This window comes from Canis lupus, unplaced genomic scaffold (assembly GCF_011100685.1).
Source record: "Canis lupus familiaris isolate Mischka breed German Shepherd unplaced genomic scaffold, alternate assembly UU_Cfam_GSD_1.0 chrUn_S1663H1857, whole genome shotgun sequence".
NCBI lineage: Eukaryota > Metazoa > Chordata > Mammalia > Carnivora > Canidae > Canis > Canis lupus.
Genome location: NW_023330509.1, coordinates 51143 through 78568, shown reverse-complemented (window position 1 = coordinate 78568; position 27426 = coordinate 51143). Strand labels below are relative to the sequence as shown.

Below are 27426 nucleotides of genomic sequence, written 5' to 3'. Positions count from 1 at the left end.
GCTCACAAAGGAGGAACTCCAAGCAGATACCAGGAGCCAAGGTCTGTTTTTCTGAGGCTGTCAGTGCCAATCATCAACGAAAGGGACCCTTTCTATTTGTTTTGGTCTGCACTTGGAGTACCTCCTATAGCCCTTGGAAGTGAGCCTCTGGGGAAATAAAAGGTTAGCCCAGGATAAATCCCTCCCCTTTACAGCCACTGGGAAACCAGGCTGCTCCTCATTCTGCCAAGATCCGGTGGTAATCCCGTCCCAGCTCTCCATTCTACAGCTGATCCTCCTGCCCACCTCTCCCAGGTGGGTCCACACAGACAAAAGGAGCTGTCCTAACTCCTCCACTTGTTGTCTTTCTTTGACATCTAGTCCTATTGCGCTGAATAGGAATGGATGCTTGGATGTTTGGGAAATGAATTCATGGACACCAGGGACACAGAACAAATGGGAAATGAATTGTTTCCTGAGAGACTAGTTGGCAACCAGAAATGCCTAAGGGACATAAACTGTGCTGTCTGCTTTCCTATTGAAGTTTATTTTTTCAAATGTATTTGAAATTTGAAGAGTTAAAAATGTTTTTGCTAGAACAGTGCTCCATACATGCTGATTACACCGTATTCCTTATGTACATTTTATGTACAATTCTTCCATAATCCAATTTCCTTAAACCCTGTCAGGGATAGTCTTACCTTCTCCAGTTTCCAGCCAGATGTGAACTTAAACTGTGTGTCCTCCTGCACCTGGGTGCTCAGTAGGTTAAGCATCTACCTTTGGCTCATCTCATGATCTAGGTTCCTGGGGATCGAGCCCTCATTAGGCAAAGAGTCTGCTTCTCCCTCTCCCTCTGAGCTCTCTCACAAGGAAAGAAAGAGAAGGAAAGAAAGCGTCCTCAAAGAAACCAACAAAAAAGGTGAACGTCCATTTAGAACAACTTCTGCTTAGCAGATTGAAAGAAAAGGACTCCTTGTTATTCCTGATCTAAATTCTAACTGGTATGCTTAATAATCAGTAGTATGTGTCTTTGCTACCCTCAGCTGGTGTAGAAACACAGCTCTGTATTACAAGAAAGTCCCCATGGGGCACCTGGGTGGCTCAGTGGGTTAAACATCTCTGCCTTAGGCTCAGGTCCTGGGGTTGAGCCCCCATCGGGTTCCCTGCCCAGCGGGCAGTCTGCTTCTCCCACTCCCTCTGCCCCTCCAACCTGCTGCTCCTTGTGCTCTCTCTAACATAAATAAATAATCTTTAAATGAAAAAAAAAAAAACAAATTTCCCCAGTTCCTGCCCATTAGAAATCGAAACTAACAATTTCCCTGTACCTTGAGAGAGTTTAGGTTTCATTCATAAATGCTGAGAGTTTCCAGCTGCCTAACTAGCAGAGGAAGTCACCTTTGTCTTCCTTCTTCAGCAACAGAGAAAGATTTGGAAAAATTCTGGCTTTTCTTTAAGCAAGCTGGCTGGGTTGGAAGAGTCATGCAAGGACTCAAGGACACAAGGACATGTGTCAGAGCATGAACATCCACCCTTGTCCTCACTCCACAATGCCCTTCATTAAACGTGTGTGTAGAGGACAGTGTTCTAGATCTGAGAAGTCTCTCATGCCATGAAATCAGTGGGTGGTGGGATTTCCAGAAGAGGGATGCGAAAAAGTCAGCAGACCCTGAGTTTCAAAGCTTTCCTTCTTGCTTGGGCAAAGAGCTAACTGGATGAAAGTAACTGAACACACTTAAATTAGACATCAGTGACCTTTATTAGGTGCAAAGTAGTATTCCTGACAATAGTAATATGCCACTGTTACACCTGTTCATCCATTAAAACAACAGCCCCTCACCCAGAGCTAACCAGATCCCATAAAGTTCCCTGTAAGTGCGTTGTGATCTTCATAACAAGTGACAAGAAAGATTAGGACAGCTCATTAATAAAACAGGTTCCATAGGCATCTTGATTCCTTTTGGTTTCCTCTCAAAGAGCTCCAGCAGACGGCCACTTCAAAGGTTGGTCCTTCTTCCTTTCACCAGCTGTCCTCCCAGTCTAAAGACATCCTGGAAATAAAGCCAACCACAAGGAGTCCACGGAACACTGGGAATGTGTTCAGCATAAGAAAAAAGTAGATTTCTAGCATCTACGAATAGTTAAGTGGAAAAACTCTCACAGTGGTCCTATCAGTAAATAAACCATTTTTTAAGACTCCCAATAATTTACTTGTCAACATCTGAAATCGTGTTGAACAAACTGAGAGAGCCAGACGCCAGTCAGGCCAGTCAGCCTGTGCCAATTGGTGCTCCTGTTGACTACAGGTGTCCTCAACAGGCTTAGCATGCTGTTTGGTCAAGAAGACCTGTACTCCTTGTCTGGCTTTCCTTTAGCCACTCGCTGCCTCATCTAGAGTGATCTGCTCCTCAGTGAAAATCAGGTCATGATTTGGTATTGGGGTGATTTGGTATTATTGCTTTGTTCTTCATCAAACAACTGAGACTTTTGAGTCAACAAACTTTCCTGGGGCACCTGGGTTGCTCAGTCAGAGTCCAACTCATCTCAGGGTTCTGGGATGGACTCTGTGTTGGGGTCCTGGCTCAGTGGGGAATCTGCTGGAGATTCCCTCCCTCTCCTTCTGCCCATACCCCCACCTCCTGCTCACGTTCTCTCTCTCTCTCCTCTCTCTCTCTCTCTCTCTCTCTCAAATAATTGAAATAAATACTGGCGGCAGTTCATTCATTTACAACCCTGACAAACTGCCAACACAATATATGCTTTTGTTTTCTGCTGCAAGAATCAGTGTGTTGCCCGGAAGCCCCACTTCACAAAATAGGATGCCTTCATAAAAGCGTTTTAAAAACTGGGCAAAGAGAGAAGGACAAGACTTCCCACCATCGGCAAATGAGAAATGAGAGTCTTTTCTGATATGGGGTAGATTCATAGGTTCTAAAGGGAGAAGGGGCCAAGGGGGAAGTAAGATTCTTCAGCTAGGAATGACTTTCAGAAGGTGATTCCCAGTGGCCCAGTAGCGTAGTGCTGGTGTGCGGTACTCTTCACAGTACTAGAGGGGCCGAGTTATCATTACATTCAGTCTACGTGGAGGTCCTGTCACCCCCTAGGAAAACATATATTGGTGATTCCTGCAAATTGAAACATAGGATCAGCCTCTTGGTTCGGAGGCTAAAATGTCTTTGTCTACCAGGCAAATATGTTTATTTCTTTGGCTTGACTGTAATTTGTCTGGGGATCATCGGCAGCACTGAATGCCCACTAGCTACACGCAACTACTTTACAAGTGTTGTGTATTAAGTAGCAAAGCATATGAAATAATGTCTCATGTCCCCTCTTGATAAGCATCAGTGGTTTCTGCCATCAGCTCCGTGGAACCCCAGATGCTAACTGACCCACACAGAAACCTGCTTGAGAATTGCTTCTGGGACAGTTATTGGATCTGCATATATGTAAATACTCTGTTGTAGAGAAATTAAGGGAGACCTATGGGTAACACCCCAAACCTTTAACTTTCCTTATGTGCATTCAGAAGGTGGCTTTTGTTGCTCACTTGCTCTCCTCCAGATCTGCTGTTTCCTTTCCTACCTGCCGGTCCTGGAACAGGATAGCCTACACAGCACAGGGCGGCCAAAAGACATAAAGAAGTCTGGGATGCTCAGGTGCCCCACGTGGGGGAAGCAAGTATTAGCTGAAATTCTCAGTGGATCTCAGCAAGGCTTCTGCACGGTGCTCTAAACAATGCACATTATGCTTCCAAATTAAATCAGGGATAACAGAGTTGCCTGGTGGCCCATTTGGTTAAGCCTCTATGTTCCACTTAGTTCATGATCTCAGGATCCTGGATTGATCCCAACATCAGGCTCCCTGCTCAGCAGGAAGTCTACTTCTTCCTCTCCCTCTTTCTCTCCCCACTGCTCATGCTCTCTCTCCCTCTCTCTTTCTTTCTCAAATAAATAAAGAATATCTTTAAAAAAATAGATATGAGTATTGTCATGCATTGAAGAAAATACTCTTATAAATCTTTCATCTCATACAAACGTACCTGCAAGCTGGTATCTTTCGGAATTCCGTATAATCTGTGTACTAACTCCATAACTTCCCTCTCAACGATTTCTTGACTGGTGCCTTTCACATCGATGTAGTGGCAGTCAGCACTGGCGAAATGGCAGGAAATTGCCTGTGCAGGGTGAAATGATTAATATTGGGGGAGAAAAAAATCTGTTAACAGCAACAACCAAACAGAAAGACTTCTTTTAGAACATCAGCTATTTCACTAGCATTTGATTTCTAGAATGTTCCATCGTGTCTTGGATTAGTCTCTTTGGGGTTGGAGTCTTTTCTCCCCCTAGGTACAGCTAAAGGCTGACTGAGAAATTCCAAGAGGTTTTAAGCTCCCTGGGATACCTGTTTTCAAAATGGGCAGAGAACATAATGACAAGAGTAAGAGGACTTTAAACATGTGATTTATCTAGCGAGTGCATGTCCTCGAGTCCTACACAGGAATGGGTTCCAGGGTTCTTCATCCTCTTCTTAGTCACAGAAGTTAGTTACTCAGCTGAGTTTGTGGTGCTTTGTTATTTTAATGTCTAAAGATCAGGGAAATCAACATTAAAAATACCTTGCAAAGGAAAATAATATACACACCCACCCCTTTCAAATCAAAAGGACATTTGAAGTCCAAGATCATTCACATAAGGTACACATCTTGTTTCCTTCTTAAGGGAAAGGAGGTTACTTGGTTCTCCCCATTCTTTTTTTTTTTTTTTTTTTTTTAAGATTTACTTATTTATTCATCCAGAGAGAGCGAAGAGAGAGGCAGAGACACAGGCAGAGGGAGAAGCAGGCTCCCTGCAGGAAGCCCAATATGGGACTCGATCCTGGGTCTCCAGGACCACACCCCAGGCTGCACGCCAGGCTGCACGCTAAACCGCTGGGCCACCGGGGCTGCCCGGTTGTTCCCATTCTTGAAAAGGTTATCAGCAGATAAACTTAAAACTCACTTTCCTAGTCGCATGTTAGTTCTCTTCTCTTGAGATGACCTCACCTCTCAGAAGGGCTGTCTGCTTTGCTTACAACATGAGATTTGTAGACAGTGGAGTCACAAATTCCATTTCCTTTTTTTTTTTTAATTTTTATTATATATATATATTTTAAATTTGTTCACGAGAGACACAGAGGGGAGCAGAGACACAGGCAATGGAGAAGCAGGCTCCATGCAAGCAGCCCGATGTAGGACTGGATCCCCGGACTGGGATCATCCCCCTGAGCCAAGGCAGACGCTCAACCGCTGAGCCACACAGGGACCCCCATTTCCCATGGAAGCCCCCAAACCACACCAAGAAAAAGTGACATCCAAGGGGATAAGTACATTACCATATATGCATTTTTAAGTCTTTTTGTAGGGGTTCATCTTTTCCCAAATAAAGTAGTTCAAAAACTATTGAAAAATTACAAAGTTAGGATATTATCAATCACATTACTTGGTTTCTTATCATTTACCTTTTAGTTTCATACAGTAATCACTTTATACTATATTTTCAGGTTTTGACATGAGATCTTTCAGTATGTTGTTATCCTACTTAGTTTATAACCCTGATCATATAGGAAGTAATATAATTCTCTAACTCATACAGACTTTAAGACTATTTGTCTTAGCTTGCTGTTTTGATACAGATGGATATACATAAAATTCCATTTTTTATATCAAGTTGAATTTTGACACCAAGGACACATGATAAATGGCCAAATTCATGAATTTCATGAACATTCATATTATTTATGTCATTGTGGCTGTACCCCTGCTTGTACAGTTCTGAGGATCATGTTGGTGGGGAGTCTGATCTAGTCTTTATTTAAAATTTTGGCATTGTGTTCATCAAGGTATTTTTTGCATTGATTTTGATTTTCTAAATACTGCCTTAAACTATCATTTAACTTGATTGTTGAGGTGTTTGGCACCATCCCCCGACCGCTGCTAAATTTTCCCTGGAGGAGAGGGCTTTCTTGCCTCACCCTCATCCTGGCCCTGTTGACCTGGTGGAAATATGAATGAATGGAAGATGAAACATGGTAGCTAACCCTGCACCTAGGGAGACAATGGGTGTTGGTGTGACAAACTGGCACGCTTCACTCAACCCCAAAACCCCCCTATATATCGTAATAAGAGCCATGTAATGTGGAATAATGTCAGTCCACAGTACTGTCAGAGCTGCTGAATTTTTGAGAAGAGAGAAATCTGGGAATATGGGAAATTTTGTCAAATTTTAATGCAAGCAATGAAATCAATAGGTTTTTAATATATTCATAGCTAAGGGGCAAAAAACATGGCTCGCTGCTAAATCTTATTTCTGGGCAGCCAATTCAATAACAAAGCTATTATAAACTGCCGTCATAAACGGTTCCTATATCCATTTCCCATTTTAAGATTTTAGTACATCATCCATTCTTTCTGTCTCCAAAAGCACAGGCTGTGGGCTACCAAGCAACTCTATGAATGTTCCTAATTCACGATCAGTAGGATTGGGAACCGGAGGTCACATGGCCTCCTACTGATAACTTAGCAAAAAAGAATGTGGTATCAAATATATTTCCTGGTAAATAAACCAGAGCAAGAGCAGTTTAGTTAAACATCACAAATCTCATAAAGTTTCACATATCTTGACATTTTTGCTTCTAACCTATTCGTCTTTGGAAAGCACGGTGATGTAATGCATACCTTGCGGTATCCTTGAGTTCTGTTCCAGCCAGATCCGTGGATGAGCAAAGGATGAAAGAAAACGGTGTCTCCTTTCTCCATCACGAGGTGCACGCGGGGGCTGTTTTCATCATAGTCCTGGATCCCATAGAACATTAAGTTCACGCCCCCCTAGAACACATAAGAGAACCCAACTCTGTATTTGAGGAACCCAATGACTAAAAAGTAGATTTCCTAAGTTCTTCCAAGAGAAAGATAAATAGATTCTTAACAGGTACTGCAAATATACAAAAGCTTCTCAGATGTGTGGCTGTGAAAGTCACATTGTGATATTAAAATCATGGATTTAGGGAGGCAAAGGAAGATGCTGAAATTTCTTCTCACCCTTCATAACTGTATTATATTGAGGATCTAGATCAACGTTGCATGTTGCAGTTAACATGGGAGATCACCTTTCAAGCCTGAATGTATAATCATTCTTTCCCAGGATGATATTCTCCTCACCTAGAACTTTGCCTGAACCATTCTTCTATAACTCAGGAGTACCTCTAAGAAGCTAATTGTTCTCCCAAACCAGCAGAGAGAAAATCTCAATTTTTCTCAGCTCAGAAAGCACTGATGTCACATGCAGAGTAAGGAAAGAAAAACAGTAAATTAAAACATTCTGTTTTTTATAACTATTTCCCAAGTCAGTTATTTCATTAAGTAATAGTTATGTTGGAAGGACGGCATCACATTTCCCTTCCTGAGACTGTGCCACATTCTTCTGGGGAAAGGACTGCTTTCCTGCTGGACTCAGTTGTGGTTTTCATCCAGTGCACTTCTCTCCTGGCCAGGGTTGATACGTGACCTAAGCTAAGTCAATCTAACCGCCCACTGTGGTCACTTTGAATCTGAGCAGAAGATGGAAGGCACTGGTCATGATCACAGTTCAGTTGACCCCACCAGGTGCCCCACCCCGAGTGTTCCCACTGAACATAACCCCCACTCTCCTGCTCATCAGAGCTAGCCAGCCTTTCCATGGACTCAGCAGGTGCCTGCCACCCTCCAAAACACTTCGTTTGGCTTAAGTCAGCCACAGCCCACTTCTGTTGCCTGCACCAAACTTTCCCCAAAACTCAACTGAATTTGTGAATCTCACAGTTTCAGTTATATCAGAATCCAGACCCCAGTATTTTCCTTGGCACTAATCCTCAGTGCAAGAATCTAATTGAGACAGAAGTCCTGAAAGCCATATTCTTTACTTCCTACAGACCACATTCATTCTTCCTGCGTTAACAACCCGTGCTCTTCTCTTTCTGACCATCATTATGGGATTTCAAGACCATATTGTCTGATACCTAAAACACTTATCATCTCCTCTCTGGTTTCTCTGCCTCTGGAGCCCTACCTCCAGTATATCCTGCTCTAAGCCTCTAGATTATCATTATTGAAGGATCAATTTGATCTCACCATTCATGGGCTCAAAAGCCTTCTATACTTTTCCATCCTCAACTAGCTCAATTCCATACACCATGTAACAGTCATGCAATGGAATACTACTCATGCTTCCCCAGAGCCTTCATTGGTCTCTCTAGCAGTAAAGAGATGATTCCTCTCTCTTCTTTATGCCAAGAGCCATCAATCAGTGGGTAAGTTGTAGTTGGCACTTTACACATGCATGTGGTGTTGCAAGTGTTGACATCTTACCTGTGCAATTGGGCTTGATAATTTCATATCCTATATAGTACCTACCAAAGTGCCCCACACTGGTCAGCTTTCCAACACTTCTTGATGGAAAAATGGTTATTTTACCTGACATCCTTGAATCTTCCCTGACCCTAATTGTAAATCCTATAATGATGTTTTGTAAGGAAGGAAATGCCATCTGATTGTTAAAGCTCTTTAGGGAGAGTGATGTGAAATCAAAACAAACAATATTCTGGTTAAGATTTCTCCTCTAGGGGTGCCTGGGTGGCTCAGTCAGTTGGGCGTCCAAGTCTTGATGCCAACCCAGGTCATGATCTCAGGGTGCGAAGTTCAAGCCACATATCTGACTCGTGCTCAGCAGAGTCTGCTTGTCCCTCTCCCTTCCCCTTTGTCTCTCTCCTCCCCTCCTCTCCCATTGCTTGTGCTCTTTCTCTCTCTCTCAAATAAATAAATAAAATCTTAAAAGAAAACAACGACAAAAACAAACAAAAAACAGATTCTTCCTCTGAGCTAGAACATGAGACCCCTAACTCTGGGAAAGGAACAATGGGTAGTGGAAGGGGAGGCAGGCAGGGCGATGGGGTGACTGGGTGACAGGCATCGAGGGGGGCACTTGACAGGATGAGCACTGGGTATTATACTATAGGTTGAAAAATCGAACCCTATAAAAAAATACAAAAAAAAGCTAACCTAAAAAAAAACAAAAAACAAAAAACAACAACAAAAAAATGATGCCTCCTCTACGCAGACATACCTCCCATTGGGGATAATTGTGTGGCTTCAGATAGCCTTTGTGTGTGCCTGGGAACACACACAGACAGCCATTGTTCCTGTCGATGTGCTCCATGGCTGTCCAAGCACAGACAATTTTATTGCTGGGCCTGAAGGGGAAGTAGTGCAGATCCTGGTGCAAGGGATGGCGGGATGTCTTCTTGCCTGAAACAGAACCTGCTGTTAATACACACTTGCATCTCAGATTTCATCTCTTTTGCCTGCAAAACCACAGCAATGACTATTCCCACAAAACCCAAAGAAGTGAAACAACATTATTGAGAATCAGTCCAGAGAGATAAGCATCAAATTTGAATATCAAATCCACAGGACAACTCCAGATCCTCTATTTTTTTTCTGGGTTTCTGGGAGCCGAGGACTTACTGACACACAACATTCACTAGCAATTCATACACATGTCATGAATTCTATTGTGTTTTATTCCTTTGTAATTGTGGTTTGGGCATAGAAGCTAGAATTCAAAAAGTAAAAAAAAAGTTTGAGTAATTGAAGAGAGCAACCAAATTTGAGGTTCCCTGTTAGCCTTCTAAGTGGCTGATGCAAAAAATATCAGCTAACTAAGTTAATAAAAGGCCTCTAAGGGCTCTTGGGTGGCTCAGTGGGTTAAGCATTTGCCTTTTCTCAGCTCAGGATCTCAGGGCCCTGGGATCAAGCTGCAAAGGGTTCTGCTTAGCAGGGAATCTGCTTCTCTCTCTTCCTCTATGGTGTCTCTCCCTCTCTCTCAAAAAAATTAATAAAATCTTTAAAAGTAAGAAAAAATAACCATATAGTTGACATCTGAAATCCCTACTCCACGATTCTTATGATACATACTGGTTTTTTTTTACATACTGTTTTAAGACTTAAAAGTATATACACATTTTTTTTAAAGATTTTATTTATTTATTCATGAGAGACACAGAGAGTGAGAGAGAGGCAGAGACACAGGCAGAGGGAGAAGCAGGCTCTATGCAGGGAGCCTGACATGGGACTGGATCACTGGTCTCCAGGATCACACCCTGGGGTGAAGGTGGCGCCAACCGCTGAACCACCTGGGCTGCCCTTATTTTATGTTTTTAAAGATCTTATTATTTATTCATGAGAGTCACAGACACAGGCAGAGAGAGAAGCAGGCTCCCTGCGAGGAGCCTGATGTACGACTAGATCCCAGGACCCAAGGATCACCACCTGAGCCAAAGGCAGACCCTCAACCACTGGGCCACCCAGGCGTCCCCACATTTGTTTTTTAATATTCAGCAGTTATACACAAAGCGATCCTTTGAATCCTTGAAACTTTTTCTTACTTTACCTTTCTCTATTTTTTTTTTTTTTTTTTGGCTTCTACTTAACAAATAAAACCACTTTACCAGAATCTGGAGGTTTGTTTATAAGCATTGCATGCATGGCCATAATATTGGGTCCAGTGAAGCACTCCACATATTTCAGAATCTAAGAGTAAAGAGTTGCATGAGAAATCAAATAAACAACCACGTAGTACAATGTACACTTATTTGTACAAGAGTCAAAATGCACATAGTTATACAAAACACTTGGTAGAAGTGCCTGGGTGAGTCTGTTGCTTAAGCATCCAACTCCTGATTTCAGCTCAGGTCATGTTCTCAGGGTCATAGGATACAGGTCTGCCTTGGGGTCCTTGCACAGTAATGGGTCTACTTCAGGTTTTCTCCTTCTGCCTCTCCCTCTCTATCAAACAATTATTTAAAGGAAAAAAAAAAAAGTTGGTATTTCCCAACGTTGCAAACAAAGAATGAAAAACTCAGCACTGGAAATCTGTAACACTCTGAATTAAACAGGTTTTTTTTTTTTTTAAAGATTTTATTTATTTATTCATGAGAGATATAGAGAAAGCGAGGCAGAGACACAGGTCGAGGGAGAAGCAGGTTCCATGCCAAGAGCCCGACTTGGGACTCGATCCCAGGTCTCCAGGATCACACCCTGGGCCAAAGGCAGCGCTAAACTGCTGGGCCACCGGGGCTGCCCTTAAACAGGCTTTTTAAGCCAGTTGGAAACCAAACCCCATTTTCTATGAGAATGCGAAGAGTTTCTCTCAGCTTTCGACTGGGAAGGGCAGGAATACCCTCCTTTCACCTGACACTGTCCATAGATGCCCAGGGAGAAGGCACCTTCCTCTTCCCCTCACGGAGACTCTTCATAAGAAGGGACCACGAGGGGCACCTGGCTGGCTCAATCACTAGAACATGAACCTGTTGATCTCGGGGTCGTGACTGCAAGCTACTCCTAGAGTGTAGAAGTCACTTTTTAAAAAGGTGGTAGGGGGACACCATTGCAGCTCAGTCAGTTAAGCATCTGCCTTCAGTTCAGGTCATGATCCCCATGTCCAGCTCCCTGCTCAGAGAGGTGTCAGCTTCTCCCTCTCCCTCTGCCCCTCCCTGCCACTCATGATCTCTCTTGATCTCACTCACTTTCTCTCTCAAATAAGTAGAATCATTAAAGAGAATAATAAATGAAAGGACCATGAGAGGCCCCAATAACGTGCAGCTGCCATGCAGAGCCCAGGGGACAAGAGAACAGCAACAGGGGGACACTTCACAGTCAGGCCACCTCCCTTTCCACAGCTCTTCACTGAGGGCTACAAACCAGACAGTGATAGAAAAGGACACGCAGCAGGGAGTGAGATGAACAGGTCCCTCCTCCCATGGCATCTATATTCTGTTGGAAGGATGTTAAATAATGACATGGGCACTGGTGCTTGACAGCAAGGTGCAGTTACAGAGTATGAGGAAGCAGAGGCGGGGTGGGGAGGCTGAATTTGGCCAAAGGTCTGGCAGCGGGTGTGCTCCCTCCTACATCTAACCCACTAGGGAGGAAAGCACTCAGCTTTGCATGCCTACCACCTGCCAGGCGCTTTATGTGTCAGCCACTTAAGTCTCACAACAATCCCTGAAAAGTAATGCCCCCAGGAATTAAAGATCCTTTAAATGATCATTATCCTGCAGATAATAAAGTGCCCAAGGTGGCAGAGCAATTTCAACGAAAAGGACGGTATTCCATCTCCAGTTCTGTCTGACTTCAAAAAATGAAGCCTCTTCTACTGCTTTCTCACTACTTGATCTCCCGTATAAGCCATATTGGCAATTTGAGCATGAAACACTCGAAATGGTCCCAAATCCTAGGAGTCGGGGCTCATATTGTTTTTTTTTTATAAAGGGTGTCATCTTTTATATTTTCTTGTGATATTTTCTTTGAAGAATATATTCCTCAAATATATTTCTTCATATACTTTCCTTTCCTGTTTCCTGGTTTTAAGTAATCTCTATCGCTTGAGCCCACGACTCTGAGATCAAGACTCACATGCTCCATCGGGCCATGCCTGCCCAGCATCTCCTACCAGTATTTTCTAAACTTCAGTGACTCAAGAGACATTTTACCATTTCTAGCATATGTTGCTAACTGCCCAATATTAGTCAATAATTTTCCTAAATTAACTCATGTCTTATCCTGATTAATAATATTCCTGAAGTCATAGGTTTGATGCACCAGCTACTTTTTCCAATACATATTGAAATAAATACCCAACTACTATATCGTACCCACCTCCTAAAAGTCATTGCATGAATCAGTAGGTGCATGGTGCACACTTGAGAACAGTGGGAACCCTGGAGGCCTCCGGGTACCCAGGGCCTCAGGCAACACAAGTTGCCTCTAACTTCAAGCTTTTCCTCCTTGATTGATGCTCACAAGTTCCATTTCCATTGCAAGACTTGAGGTTGGGAAGAATAGATGATTCAGGGACCTTGTCCCCCTTTGTCCCCAACCCAAGGGGCTGGACATGATAGGTGGCCTGCCTGTACAGTCTTCTCTCATGAGGAAAATATTCTTTCTTTTTTTTTAACATTTGTTTAAAGATCTTTTTAAATTTTAAGTAATATCCACACACAACCGGGACTCTTGGGTGGCTCAGGGTTGAGCCTCTGCCTTTGGCTCAGGGTGTGATCACAGTCCAGGTAACAAGTCCGGCATCGGGCTCTGTGTGAGGAGTCTGCTTCTCCCTCTGCCTATGTCTCTGCCTCTCTCTCTGTGTCTCTCATGAATAAATAAATAAAATCTTTAAAAAATAATAAAAATAAAACTAAAAGCATTTGAAATAAATGGTTCATAAACTGGTACATTGACACAATGGGATGCTATGCAGAAGTTTGCAAGTATGATATAGATATAGATACACGTGATAATATGTAAGTCATATGGGAAGATGTCTGAGGTCTATTATAAGTGGACAAAACACAGTGACAACCAGTTTGTTCCCGTGTTACACAAAAGGTGGGAACCCTGGAGGCCTCATCGTGATTCATCTAACACAAGTTACCTCTAACTTCAAGCTTTTCCTCCTTGATCGATGCTCACAAGTTCCATTTCTATTGCAAGACTTGAGGTTGGGAAGAATAGATGATTCAGGGGCCATGTCCCCCTTTGTCCCCAACCCAAGGGGCTGGACATGATAGGTGGCCTGCCTGTACAGTCTTTTCTCATGAGGACAATTTTCTTCCTTTTTTTAATTATTTATTTAAGTATTTTTTTTTCTAAATTTTAAATAATCTCCACATTGCAACTGGGACACCGGGGTGGCTCAGCGATTGAGCATCTGCCTTTGGCTCAGGGCATGATCCCAGTCCAGAGATCAAGTCCTGCGCAGGCTCCATGTGAAGAGCCTGCCTCTGCCTCTGTCTCTGCCTCTCTCTCTGCGTCTCTCATGAATATCTCATGAATATCCTGAGTATCTCACTTGGTTAAATGTCCACCTCTGGGTTGGGGCTCAGGTTATGATCTTGGTCTAAGGATCCAGCACTGTGTCGTCCTCTGCACTCAGCAGGGAGTCTGCCTGAGGATTCTCCCTCTACCTCAACCTGTGCCTTGTCCCCTTCTCATGCCAAAAATAAATGCATAAATCTTAAAAAAAAAAGTGCATACCTCTTAAAAACTAAAGATCCCCCATGCTCTACCAACTAAAGCAGCCAGGTTCCCATTAAGTCAAATTATCTACTAGCATTTGGGGTTATAATTTCCAAAATGTTCTATATGCAAAGTGCCCCTTAAAAAAAAGTGTGCCATGTGTCAAGGGACACATGAGTGGCTCAGTGTTGAGTGTCTGTCTTTGACTCAGGTCATGGTCCTGGGGTCCTGGAATCAAGTCTTACATCAGGCTTCCCACAGGTAGCTTATTCTCAATCTGCCTATGTCTCTGCCTGTCTCTGTGTCTCATGAAAAAATAAAATCTTTAAAAAACAATAACAATCTAAAACCATTCTAAATAAATTATCCATAAACTGTCATATATTTATGCAGAAATTTGCAAGTATGATATAGATACATAAGTGATAATATGTAAGTGATATGGAAAGATGTCTGAGATCTATTATAAGTGGACAAGACTCGGTGACAACCAGTTTGTTCCCGTGATACACAAAACGTGGGGGGTTACGTATGCATTTTCATGGCCATGAAAGAATTCTAGTTGAATACACCTAAAAGCTTGGCAGTGAGTGGGGCTGAACGTTGGGAGACTTCACTTTACATGTTCTATATTATGTGGATAACTTTATAAACATGATTTATGCTTAAAGAATGAGAATTTTTTAGACAAGTTTAACTCTAAAGACCTACTTAAACCTCTACTACCAGATTCACAGAACAAAAGCAACAATAAATGGATGTATAGTGAGTGGGATCTGCAATGTGACTCCTGTTGATATGCCCATATTCAGTGTGAGAGAGGCTCCCCCCTCTCCACTGCAGAATTCCCGCCCTTCTCCACCAGGTTAATTACCAAGCGCCAGAGCAGGGTATCTCCACCTGGCCAGTATTGACATTTGGGGCCGGATAATTCATTAATTGGGGGGGAGGGGCTGTTCTGTGCATTATAGGCTCCCTGGGCTCCATTAGCGGCATGCCCAGGCTCTACAGACCAAACCTTGTGACAACCCTACAGGGCTCCAGGCGCCACCAGATGTGCTCCTCCAACTGAGAACCACTGCTCTACAACCACCAGAGAGGGGCTCAGAGAAAGGAAAAGCAGCAATTCCTGGGGCAGGCATGTCGGTGGGCTGTTAACCTAAAAACAAAGAAAACACAGGAAGGTTCTCCAACCTCAGGGAGAGTGCAGTATCTGAAGAGTTCCTTGTCTTCTTGGAAGCCTTGGATCTTTGAAATCATCCTTTCACTTGGAATATATTCTGATTTTGCAATGGACACATCTCTCATTATTATCATTTGTTTTGGTTTCACCTCCCCTCTGCAGATCCTTTCAAACTGGTCCCTAGGAAATGAAATTGGCAGATGATGTCATTACTGCAGGCTCCAGGCACCTGCCTGGCCAGTTCTGTGGAAAGATCCACAAAGATTGAGGAGATGGTGTCTCTGCACCAAGTTGACCTCCAGGCCAGACTGAGCAGCTCTGAGCATAGGGTGAGGAAATGGCCAGCTCACAAGCCCCTGCCTCCTCACTGTGAGGCCAGAATTCGCTGTGAGAACTCACATCTTCCTTAGCCTAAGAAAACAGTGGGGGAAAATTTGTGATTTGGTTGCATCTGAGTAACAATGGCAAATACTTCTCTCCTCCATTCCATGGGCCAGGCCCGGTTGGAAGCACTCTGTGTGTCTTTTACCTTATTCAGTCCTCACAACAACACTAGGGCTCAGTACTATTATCCCCATTTTACAGATGAGAAAGGAGAGGCATGGAATGTAAATTGCCCCAGGGCACACAAGATTAAGTAGAAGGCTAAGATTAAAGCCAGCCCTTCTTGCTCCAGAGCTCATGTTCCCAACCAGTTCCCAAGTAACCAGTCCCTGAAAAATATCTGAACATGCACACACTACTCTTACTACCCATGTTCCCATTGCAAACATACAACATATTTCTTAAAATAATGAAAGGTTACTGTACCTAAAGCGTTGAATTGTCCGGGTCAGACACCAAACTTTAATGACAAGAAACCCATTTCTTCATAAAATTTTCTCTGTTCTAGGCTTAGGACATCATTATCCTGAGTATACCTAAAGGAAAGAAAACTTTCAAATAAGTCCAACTGAAAAATCACAACCCAACACTATGTATCAAGAACCTGAGAAATGTTTTCTACTACTCTTCCATCCGGCATTTCTATTTTTTATTTACTCTAAGAAATATCTGAACCTTTTTATTTAATGTCTAATGGTTTCTTTTAAGTTTGTTCATTTTTTTTAAAAGTAATCCCTATATCCATATCCCATATGGAGTTCGAACTCATAACCCCCAATGATCAAGAGTCATGTGCTCTTCTGACTGAGCAAGCCAGGAACCCTAAACTCAACATGTATTTAGAAAAGGTCTAAATCCAAAACATTAACTACTGTCACCAAAAAATAGAAGAATAATTAATTACTTATGTCCACTCAATGGGATAGATAGGACTCGGGCTTTAAAAGTGAAGAGCATGTGCCCTGGGGTGGCTTAGTCGGTTAGGTGCAAACTGGTAATTTCACATCAGGTCATGATCTCATGGGTCCTGAGATTGAGCCCATGGCTTACTATGGCCTCAGTGGGGAATCTGCTTGAGATTCTCTCCCTCTGTCCCTCTCTCACTCACTACCCCTTATGCTTTCTCTCTCTTAATTGAAATAAATCTTAAGGGATCCCTGGGTGGCGCAGCGGGTTGGCGCCTGTTCTTTGGCTCAGGCGCGATCCTGGAGCCTGGGATCGAATCACACGTCGGGCTCCCGGTGCATGGAGCCTGCTTCTCCCTCTGCCTGTGTCTCTGCCTCTCTCTCTCTCTCTCTCTGTGACTATCGTAAAATAAATAATTAAAAAAAATATAAAAAAAATTAAAAAATAAAAAATATAAATAAATTCTTTAAAAAAAATGAAGGACTAATAGCATGGACAGTGCTTATAATAGTAAAATATACTTAGATTTGCACAAAACCAAGACACTACTTGAAATTAATGAAGAGAAATTTTTTTAAAAACATGTTTTTTAAGTGATTGCCTTATGTAATGGAATTATGAATGATTTTTTAAAATTCCTTTTATTTCTCTGATTTTGTAATTTGTTTTGTAAGGAATAAGTATGGTTTTTTAGGTGGGAATCAAATCCAGTAGATTTTATATTTTAATTTTATTTTAAATATAACAGATTTTATGTTTTATATTAAATCATACATTCTCAAAAAAAATCATACATTCTCAGAAGAAATCAAAGTTGAAAAATCCAAGTCAGTTTATGCACAACTCAGAGCATCCCATCCATTAATTTACATCAGAATTGTGGCTCTATGATAATATTCCATGGATATCATGTCTTCTCCTACAAAGATAATTTAAGATAAACCAAAGATACTACCTAATAGAGCAGTATAGACCACACACTAAGGGCTAACTTCAATGAGGTGTAACATGCCTGATGTGAAATAACCGGGGGGTAGGGGATCCCTGGGTGGCTCAGTGCTTAGCACCTGCTTCCACCCAGGGCATGATCCTGGAGTTCCGGGATTCAGTCCCGGATCAGGCTCCCTGCATGGAGCCTGCTTCTCCCTCTGCCTGTGTCTCTGCCTCTCTGTCTCTCTGTCTCTCTGATGAATAAAAAAATAAATAATCTTTAAAAAGAATTAATCAGATTATACACTTCTAAAATTTTTTGCCTTTCTAAATGTAAAATACATATAAAAATTAAGTCAAGGTCTTCAACATTTTCCCTAGGTTTAATTAGAACAAGTCCAGGCAACAGAGGATTTTTATAATGAATTATTTTTTTAAATATTTTATTTATTTATTTATTTATTTATTTATTTATTTATTTATTTACGAGAGCGAGAGAGAGAGAGAGACAGACAGACAGACAGACAGGCAGAGGAGAAGCAGGCTCCATGCAGGGAGCCCGACGCAGGACTCGATCCCAGGTCTCCAGGATCAGGCCCTGGGCTGAAGGAAGGCTCTAAACCACAGAGCCACCCAAGCTGCCCCATGAATTATATTTTAATTTTATTTATTCTCTTTAGGGATGGAGGGAGGGAGGACAGGCAGGGCAGGGTGAGCAGAGACGGAAAGGGGCAAGCAGACTCCCTGCTGTGGTACAGGAGCCCTCCATGGGGCTCCATTCCATTATCCTGAGACCATGACCTGAGCAGAAATCAAGAGTCAGATGCTTAACACACCTGAGCCACCCAAGCGCCCCACCCCTGTGTAATAAATTCACCGGACAACATGATATGTTGTATTTTATATCTTTTTTTTAAAAAAATATTTTATTTATTGTTTGTTTTTTTGTTTATTTGAGACACAGAGAGAGAGGCAGAGAGATAGAGGGAGAAGCAGGCTCCTCCACAGGGAGCCTGATGTGGGACCCTGATCCCTGGACAGGGATCACGCCCTGAGTTGAAGGCAGATGCTCAACTGCTGAGCTACCCAGGCATCCCTGTAATTTTATATCTTAATTACCACTAGAAAAAGCTGTAGTATATGTATATCATATGGTTTTTAAATGACCATTAGATCTACTTACTGGAATTGTGGAGGATGGAAGCTGTTTGGAGACACAGCTCCCGAAGTGGGGTAAGCTACCTACAATATGAATTAAGGCAAATAAAATTAAATTTCAGAGTCAGCATTTTCTGGAACCCACAGTTGGCCCTGGATTAGCCCTCATCCGGGAAGTCACACAGAGCTGATGACAGGTATGCGCCCTTGCTTCCATCATTTCAATTCACAAAGTCCTGAGGAGGGGCTGGAAGCCCCAAGACCTTTATCAGCATTCCAGCTGCCCAGAGAAGGTGGCCTGGACCCCTGGGCTCAGTAACTGGTCCAAGGTCACCCAGCAGAGAATGGCTGAGCCCACACTTGAGCCTCACTGTTTCCCTTCATAGATTTCCCTAGTTTATTCTATGTGACTATTCCTTCCACTAAACTACTGAACAAATAAACATTGTAAGGTTCATGTCTAACAGTGAGGAGCAATGTACTCTTCAAAAGAAGTATTGAAGTTAGTGGCAGTCCAGACCAAAATAGGAGAAGGAGTAAGGCTCGTTAAAAAATTAAATAAAGAGTCCATTAAATCAACAGGCTCCACTCCAGAGCTGAGCTAGAAACAGGAATCAGATGCCTCGTGGACTGAGCCACCCAGGGGCCCATGATATCAAATGTTAACAGCAGTACCAGACTGGACCCAGTTATCCCTAGTCCCAGTATGTTGGTGCTTCTCACTGTTGGGGCATGTATCCGAAACAAGTGAAAACAGATGGCTGGGCCCCACTCCCAGGGTGTTTGGAGTCCAGGGTCAGAGATGAGCCTGGAATCTGCCTTTCTAGCAAGTTTCCAGCTGCTGTTGACGGTGCCCGTCCCGGGAACACACTGCTTTAGTTAAATGGCTTCGGTCAAGAGTGTGCCTCTCCCCTGGCCTGGGTTTCTGCTTTCTGGCCCGTCGGATGAGATCACCTCATCAGCCTTGTGGGAGGGCGGCTGGACTTTCGTTACCGCTGCATCGCGGCTTGGAACTCAGAGCAATCCTACAACAGCCAGTCTCATTTGTAGGAAAGGTTTCAGGACCCTGCCCACAGCAGGACAGAGACTAGTCCCGCGGCTTAAGGGAAAATCGCGCGCAGCGTTTCCCAGGCTCCCCGAAGTGGCCCCCAGAGGGATCAGGAGACCCGGTTCTATCCGGCAACTTGGTGTCCCTGTCCTGCAGCGACGTGTCCTGGATGCCACAGCAGTGGCGCCCACGGCGCCTGCGAGCTGCCCTCGTGAAGGCCGAGGCCGCGGAGAGCGCGGGCCCCTGGGCGCGGCGGGCGGCGGGCGGCGGGCGGCGCACGCAGGTCCCGGGCAGGAGGGGAGCGCCGGGGCCGCGGCCAGAGCGGGCTCCCCCGCGGAGGGGGCCGGCCCGGCCCGAGGGTCCCGCTGCCGCCCGCCCGCCCGCCCGCCCGCCCGCCCCGGGCAGCTCCGCGCGCGGTGCCGGGCCCGTGCTTCGCCTTTCCCGGCTCCGGGCGGCCGCGGCCAGAGGCCCGGGAGCTGCGCGCACCCGCCTTCTCCTCTCCCCCCCGCTCGCGCCCCGGGCCCGGGACTCGCGGACGCCTTCTTCGCGCATCAGCATCCCCTTCCCTCACTTCCCGCGCCCTCCCTTCTGCCTATTCCCCCTTCTGCCTGCCTCTCTGTCCCCCCTCCCCTTCGCCCGGAACCGGGACCATCACGGGGACGCGGGCGCCGACCCAGGGGACCCTGGAGGCCACCCCTCCTGCAGCCCGCTCTCCCGCAGCCCAAAGGATACGCCGGTCCTGGCGGAGGTCTGGCCGAGGTGTCCCAGCACGACGCGCAGGCGGGGCGGCTGCCTGGCGCTGGTTCATGGCCGCGACAGGAGACGGCTCAGCATGGGTCTCGGCGTCTGGCCTCCGCCTCGGCCCTCGGGGCCTCGTTCCGGGCGGGCTGGCGGGGCGACGAGGCGTAGCGTCAGGTCTGGAGGAGGCGTAGGAGCGCCCGGATTCTGCGTGGTGCGGAGATGCCCCGGGGCCCTCCTGGGTCCACGCACTGGGCGCCCCCGGGCGGAGAGGAGGGATGCCCGCACACGCCCTGCTCCTCGAGATCGCAGAGTCCTTTCACAAGGGGCTTCTAACCCGGTGAAGGTCGTCCAGGGAGAAATGAGCCAACACATGACCCATGCTCCACCGGGACTTTCAGTCTGTTTAAATATCCCACGTGACTGTGCCCCTCCCTCCCTGTGCAGATGCCTGACAATTCACATGGTCGTTCACCCATACAAGTAAGGTGCTGATCCAAAGAGGAATTTGGGGATCCAGTCTGAGGTTGCCGAAACATACTGGCTTCTCATTCAAGAAAAAGAAAGTCCCTGAAGGAATGACTCTGAAGCTAGTGTGGATCCACAGTCTAGTATTTTAAATTTTCTAAAACTCTGAAGTTTTATCTTTCTCTCTCTCTTTTTAAATTCATTTATTTGAACTAATTTCTACTCAACATGAGGCTCGAACTGACCACCCCAACATCAGTAGTTCAGGATCCACCAACCAAGCCAGGCCTTCCCTTCTCTTCCCTTCCCCTCCTTTTCTTTCCGTTCCGTTCCAACAATTCAGTTTCTTTGGGGTAAGTATGCATGATACTGCCACCGAACCATCGAGGTCATAACCACCATCCCTTCTCAAAATTTTCTCCCATACTCTTCACCTCACTATTTTGTTTGTATGTGGGAAGAACACAGAATAAGATCCACTGTCTTAGCAAATTTTAAGTATATATTGCAAACAGTTGCTAGCTGTAGACACTATGCTGTATTATAGACTTCTCGAACCACTTATGTAGCTTCACTGAAAGTTTGTAGCCTTAAACCGTCACCTCTCCATTCTCCCCCTCTCTTTAACCCCTGGTAACCACCATTGTCTCTGCTTCTGTGAGTTTGACTCTTAAATTCCTTGGGTAAGTGGGAGAAGGAGGTACCTGTCTCTCTGTGACTGGCCTATCTCACTTAACCTAGTGCCCTCAAGCTGCATCCATGTTGTCACAAAATGGTAGGATGTCCTTCCTCACTAATGCTGAATCAGATTCCATTGTATGTGTGTACCTTGTTTTCGTTACCTTTTCACTTGTTGACCACCACTTAGGTTTGCTTTATCTTGCCTCTTGTGAATAGTGCTAGGTGGAGGTGGGAGTGCAGATATCTCTTGGAGATCTAATTTCAGTTCCTTTGGATAGATACCCAGAAGTGGGATTACTGGATCATATGGCAGTTCTTTTTTTATTTTTATTTTTTTTTAAATAAGAGAGACACAGAGAGAGAGAGAGAGAGAGAGAGAGGAAGAGACAGAGACCTAGGCAGAGGTGGAAACAGGCTCCCTGCGGGGAGCCAATGTGGGACTTGATCCCAGGCCCCGGGATCACCACCTGAGCCAAAGGCAGACGCTCAACCACGGAACCACCCAGGCGCCCCTCATATGGTAGTTCTAGTTCAAATTTTTTGAGAACTTCCATACTGCTTTCCATAATGACTGTAAGAACTAGAAATTCTTTCTAGAATATCTTTTCATCCAGTCTCTGCAGATGATTGACATAGCATCTCATTGTTTCTTTTTTCTTCTTTCATTTTTCTCATTGTTTCTTTGTCTTAAAGAGTTACTTCAGGAATGTCTCACCTTAGAAATATGTCATCATTTTGGTTTCTTCTTAAGATTTTATTCATCAATTTGAGAGAGAGATAAAGGAAGTAGGGGTTAGGAGCAGAAGCAGTGCGACAACAGAGTACATGCTTAGTGCACAGCCTGATACAGGTGTCAATCCTAGAACTCCAGAATCATGACCTGAGCTGAAGGTGGACGCCTAACCAACTGAGCCACCCAGGTGCCCCCATATGCACTATTCTCTCTAGTGAGAAAAGGTGCAAAATTACTGTTGAAAGTAAATTATATTATCTATGCAACCAATACCTTGTCTAGAGAAAAGGGTGCTCCGAGCTTGGGGGATGAGAAGCTCAAGGAGGTAGGTTGGGGGAAATCTAGACCTCTCTCTGTGTACCCACATACATGCACACACAAGATACTTATGTATCTGAAGCATCATTATCTATGCTTGCTTTATTACTTCTAAAAATAAAGAAAAGCATCGCAGTAGTAGTACAGTATAGCTATTCTGGTCTCTCTTTACAGAATAAAACTGTAAAACTTAGAATTCGGTTATAACTCCTTGAAAGGCAACGCTAAATTCAGACCAAAACTGCTGGCTCAAACATCTCAGATCAGAACAACTTAAAGCACTCCCATTTATTCATCATAAGGCATGCAGAATTGCAGACTACAACGTACTAAGTTATTTTAAAAATATTTGGCCAAAAAGTACATATTGCTTACACAGTAAGTATTTCAGCATCTCTTCCTAGGCAGAATTCCAAGTTTCAACACAGCCTGCGCAAATATAACAAGCTGAGGCCTTGATATTGACAGGTAATTCCTGTTGCCCATAGGAATAACCTACCTCACCAGGGCCGTGCCCTTTCAGACTGTAGTTTAAAATGCCGTGCATTTTAACAAGCTGTATTTTTGTGGTTTTTTGTTTGTTTTTTGTTTTTTTTTAAATTTATTTATTCATGATAGTCACACACACAGAGAGAGAGAGAGAGAGAGGCAGAGACACAGGCAGAGGGAGAAGCAGGCTCCATGCACCAGGAGCCCGATGTGGGATTTGATCCCGGGTCTCCAGGATCGCGCCCTGGGCCAAAGGCAGGCGCCAAACCTCTGCGCCACCCAGGGATCCCAACAAGCTATATTTTTGGATAAATCATAGGATTTAAGGAGAACAACTCACTATACCAAGGTCAATGTGAAGTTTAAAAATGCTATCAGGAAGCCAAATAATTGTCTATTTATTAAGTATTCACCAAATTGGAAGATCTCCTACACAGATTTTGCTAAGAGGGTCAAATATTCAATCACTTGATTCTTCAAGGAACTCTCCAAATTCTTGGGCGTGGGTGCGTGTTTGCTGGGCCCAGAGTGGTGCTGCCAGAGCAACTGCACTTTCCTTCCCTCCTTTGCCTCTTCCTGGCCCTCTGGGACACTCCTCAGATCTGTGGTCCCAACTTCAGTGCACGGAGCCACCTGGGATGCTGGTGGAAGACAGACTTCCCTGGGCCACCAGAACTCGGATCCTGCGGGTCTGTGGCGAGAACCCGAGACCGTGCCCGTGACAAGCAACCCCCAGATGATCTGGAATGCACTCTGGGGAAAACCCTGCTTTAAAGACCAGTTCTTCCTCCTCGGGATCACATGAATCACACAGACCTGCATTTTACAAAATCCAATCTTCACGAAGATGATTCCCTCAGGGACATCATCTGCTTAGCTCCCTGCCTCTCAGGAGACCTGCCACCGAAGAAGCCAGCAGCATTCAAGACATGATGGACATTCAAAAGAATTCAGATTTAGTCATCACCAGTATACCAAAAAAAAGAAAAAAAAAAAAAAAAGAGCCCAACAGTATGTTCACCTTACTCAGAGGTTTCCAACACATTTTATTTTGGTAGAGCACTGGTTTTGTCGCTTTTGAGGACCAACATGTGGTATAAATCCCTGTCGGGTCCCGCACCAGCGTACTTATGGCTTGAGTTCCAATCCCACTTGCAGAAGGCTGCCCTCTGGCTCCTCGTGGAGGGTGCATCCAAGCCGAGCCTCTTCTGGGGCTTCATCTCCAAGGGGCGCTTCCTTTGGGGAGGACAGGCAGGCTCTGATGTCCAGGCTTTGGTGCCTGGAGGCAGGAGGCGTTGGGAGGCTCCTGGGCCAGGTGCTGTTTCTCTCAGGCGGACACTCGAGGAGTCAGCGCTTGTGCTTAATGACCACAGTCCCTCTCACTTTTGTGGGTTACAACAGAGGGAAGCCTCTGTTCTTAAGTAACACGGATAAACACCTTTTTAGATCGCCTATTTGTTCTAGAACTACAAAATTTAATTCAAGAAAATATAGGTCCCATAAAAGACTTAAAAAAAGTTCTTTTAAGATTTATTCACTTATTTGAGAGGGAGGGAGGGAGGAGAGAGAGAGAGAGAGAGAGAGGAAGAGAGAGAGAGAGAGAGAACATGCACACAGAAGGAAAGGGAGAAGCAGCCCATGCCCCACCCTCTCAGCTGAGCAGGGAGTCTGACTAGCTGGGGGCCTGATCCCAGGATCCTGAGATCATGATCTGAGCCGAAGGCAGACATTTAACCAAACTGATCCACCGAGTCACACCTTCACTGAAAGAAATCTTTAAAACCAAACAAGAACTTTTCCTCTTTGATTTGATTTTCTACATGGAATCCTCCTTTTACACAAGACTTCTTGTATATTTTTTAACTTAAAATCAAGATCATGAAAGAGTGTATCCCTAAATATCTAGATGCTGTCAGTGGCTCTGTAATCTTCAAAACAGAAAAAGCTGAAACCTGTTACCAAAGCCTTCAAAGACAGAAAAGTGTATGGATTAGTAAGTAGAAATAACACATCTGGAAAAGTAGCTATTCATACTTTACCAAAAGTTAAAAAACTGGCAACCACTGATCTTTTTACTCTCTCCACAGTACTACTGCGTTTTCCAGATTATCAGAATTGGGATCCTAGAGCATTTGATCTTGTCAGATTGGCTTTTTTCACTCAGAAATATGCTTTTAAGGGTCCTCCATGTCATTTATGGCTTGATCGCTCATTTCTTTGTAGAACTGACTAATATTCCTTTGCCTGGGTGGACCTGTTTACTTATCCATTCACCTGCTGAGGAGACTTCTTGGTTGCTTCCAAAGTCTTGGCAGATACGGGTAAAGCTGTGAAGAGATCCGGGTACAAGTTTTTGGGTGGAACAGAAGTTGTCACATTCAGTTCGGTAAATACCAAGGAGCAGGACCGCTGGATCGTATTAGTATGTGGGTTTTTTTTTTTTTAAGATTTTATTTATTTATTCATAGAGATGCAGAGAGAGAGAGAGAGAGGCAGAGACACAGGCAGAGGGAGAAGCAGGCTCCATGCAGAGAGCCCGCGGGGGACTCCATCCAGGGTCTCCAGGATCACGCCCCAGCTGCATGCTTCGCTAAACCACTGCGCCACCGGGGCTGCCCTAGTATAGGTCTTATAAGGACTTGTCCAGTCTGTGGCCTGTCTCTTCATTCTTAGCATCTTTCACAGAGTAGAGATTTTTTTTGGTATAAATTCCAACTTGTCAATTTTTTCTCATGAGGATCATTGCCTTCGGTATTGTATCTAAACAGTCATAACGTAAACTAATGTCCCTCGTTCATTTTCCGATTTTGATTACTTATATTTTTCTCTTTTTTTCTCAGTTATTCCAACTAAAGGTTTACCCATTTTATTCTTTCAAATGATCAGTTATTAATTTCATTGATTTTTTTTATTTCAAAGATTTTATTTATTTATGATAGACATAGAGAGAGAGAGGCAGAGACACAGGCAGAGGGAGAGGGAGAAGCAGGCTCCATGCCGGGAGCCCAACGCGGGACTCGATCCCCGGGACTCCAGGATCGCACCCTGGGCCAAAGGCAGGCGCTAAACCGCTGAGCCACCCAGGGATCCCCTCATTGATCGTTTCTATTATCATTTTCATCTTTTTCATTTATTTCTGCTCTGAATTATTGTTTCCTTCTCTTTATAATTCCTTTAGGTGTAAAATTTTATTGTTTATTGGAGGTATTTCCTGCTTTTTGAGGTAGGCCTGTATTGCTATTACCTTCCCTCTTAGAATCATTTTGCTGCAGCTTACAATTTTGCTGTATTGTATTTCTGTTTTCATTTGTCTCTAGGTATTTTTCTCCTCCTTCGATTTCTTTGATGACTTGTTGAGCATGTTGCTTAATTTCCCACATTTTGGGGGATCTTTGTGTGATTAATTTTATTTTCATACCACTGTGGTTGGAAAAGATGCTTGAGATAGTTACATTTTCCTAATTGTCCTGTGTCCTTTGTGTGCTCTGTTGTAGAGAATGTCCCATGTACATGTGAGAATAATATGTACAAAAAACACCGCTGCTTTGGGGGTGGAATGTTCTACATGTACGTATTAGGTGGTTCTGGTTTAATTGAAAACCATCAATTCCTTATTGATCTTTTTCTCTGGATGATGTATCTTGTACCCACCTACATTGGGGAAAGGGGCCTGGGTGTAAGTTACTCCGAGTTGAGATACCAGGGATGGGAAGCAGAGGGAATGCTGCTCTGGAAATAGTAGACAAGGACTGAGACAGCAAGTGAGACCCAGGCCCCAACCTGCACAGGGAACAGCCTGCCTTGAGAGCCTTCCGGAGCCTGGCCATTTTCCTGGAGTGGTTCCAGTAAGCCTGATGAGTACCCACTTCTCAGGAACTTCACAAACTGTCAAGATGTGCCACATTCCTGTCTGCATGATATCTAATTAATGGTGCCCTCGTTACATACTTCAGGACATCACCCCTGCCCAAAACCTCGTCCCCACCCTCCTTCCTCCCTACCTACCAGGACATATATCAGCCCCTCTCAGTGGGTTCAGGACTGGACATCACATTCTGCTTCTGTTAAAATCCCTGAGGCAGGGAATAACAACATGGAGTCAGGCATGCAGTGAATGAGAAGAAAAAATAGGCTAATCTCTCAAAACATTTGAGTCATGTATGGCTATTTGAAATCTTTTCTACAAACTTTTATAGAAGAAGGTGGTACCTAGAACTAAGAAGAAACCAGCATTTAGCTGGTCAGTCACAGAAAGCCTATAAAGATGGGACAAATCCTCAATCTCATTATTATGAAAGGAATGCAAATTCTAATAACCACTTATATGT

At 44.2% G+C, this 27426-nt stretch overlaps 1 pseudogene; it reads right to left on the bottom strand.

Annotated features, from left to right (window-relative positions):
* Positions 1–1714: 1714 nt before the first annotated feature.
* Positions 1715–20479, bottom strand: LOC119878494 (annotated as a pseudogene).
* Positions 20480–27426: the final 6947 nt, after the last annotated feature.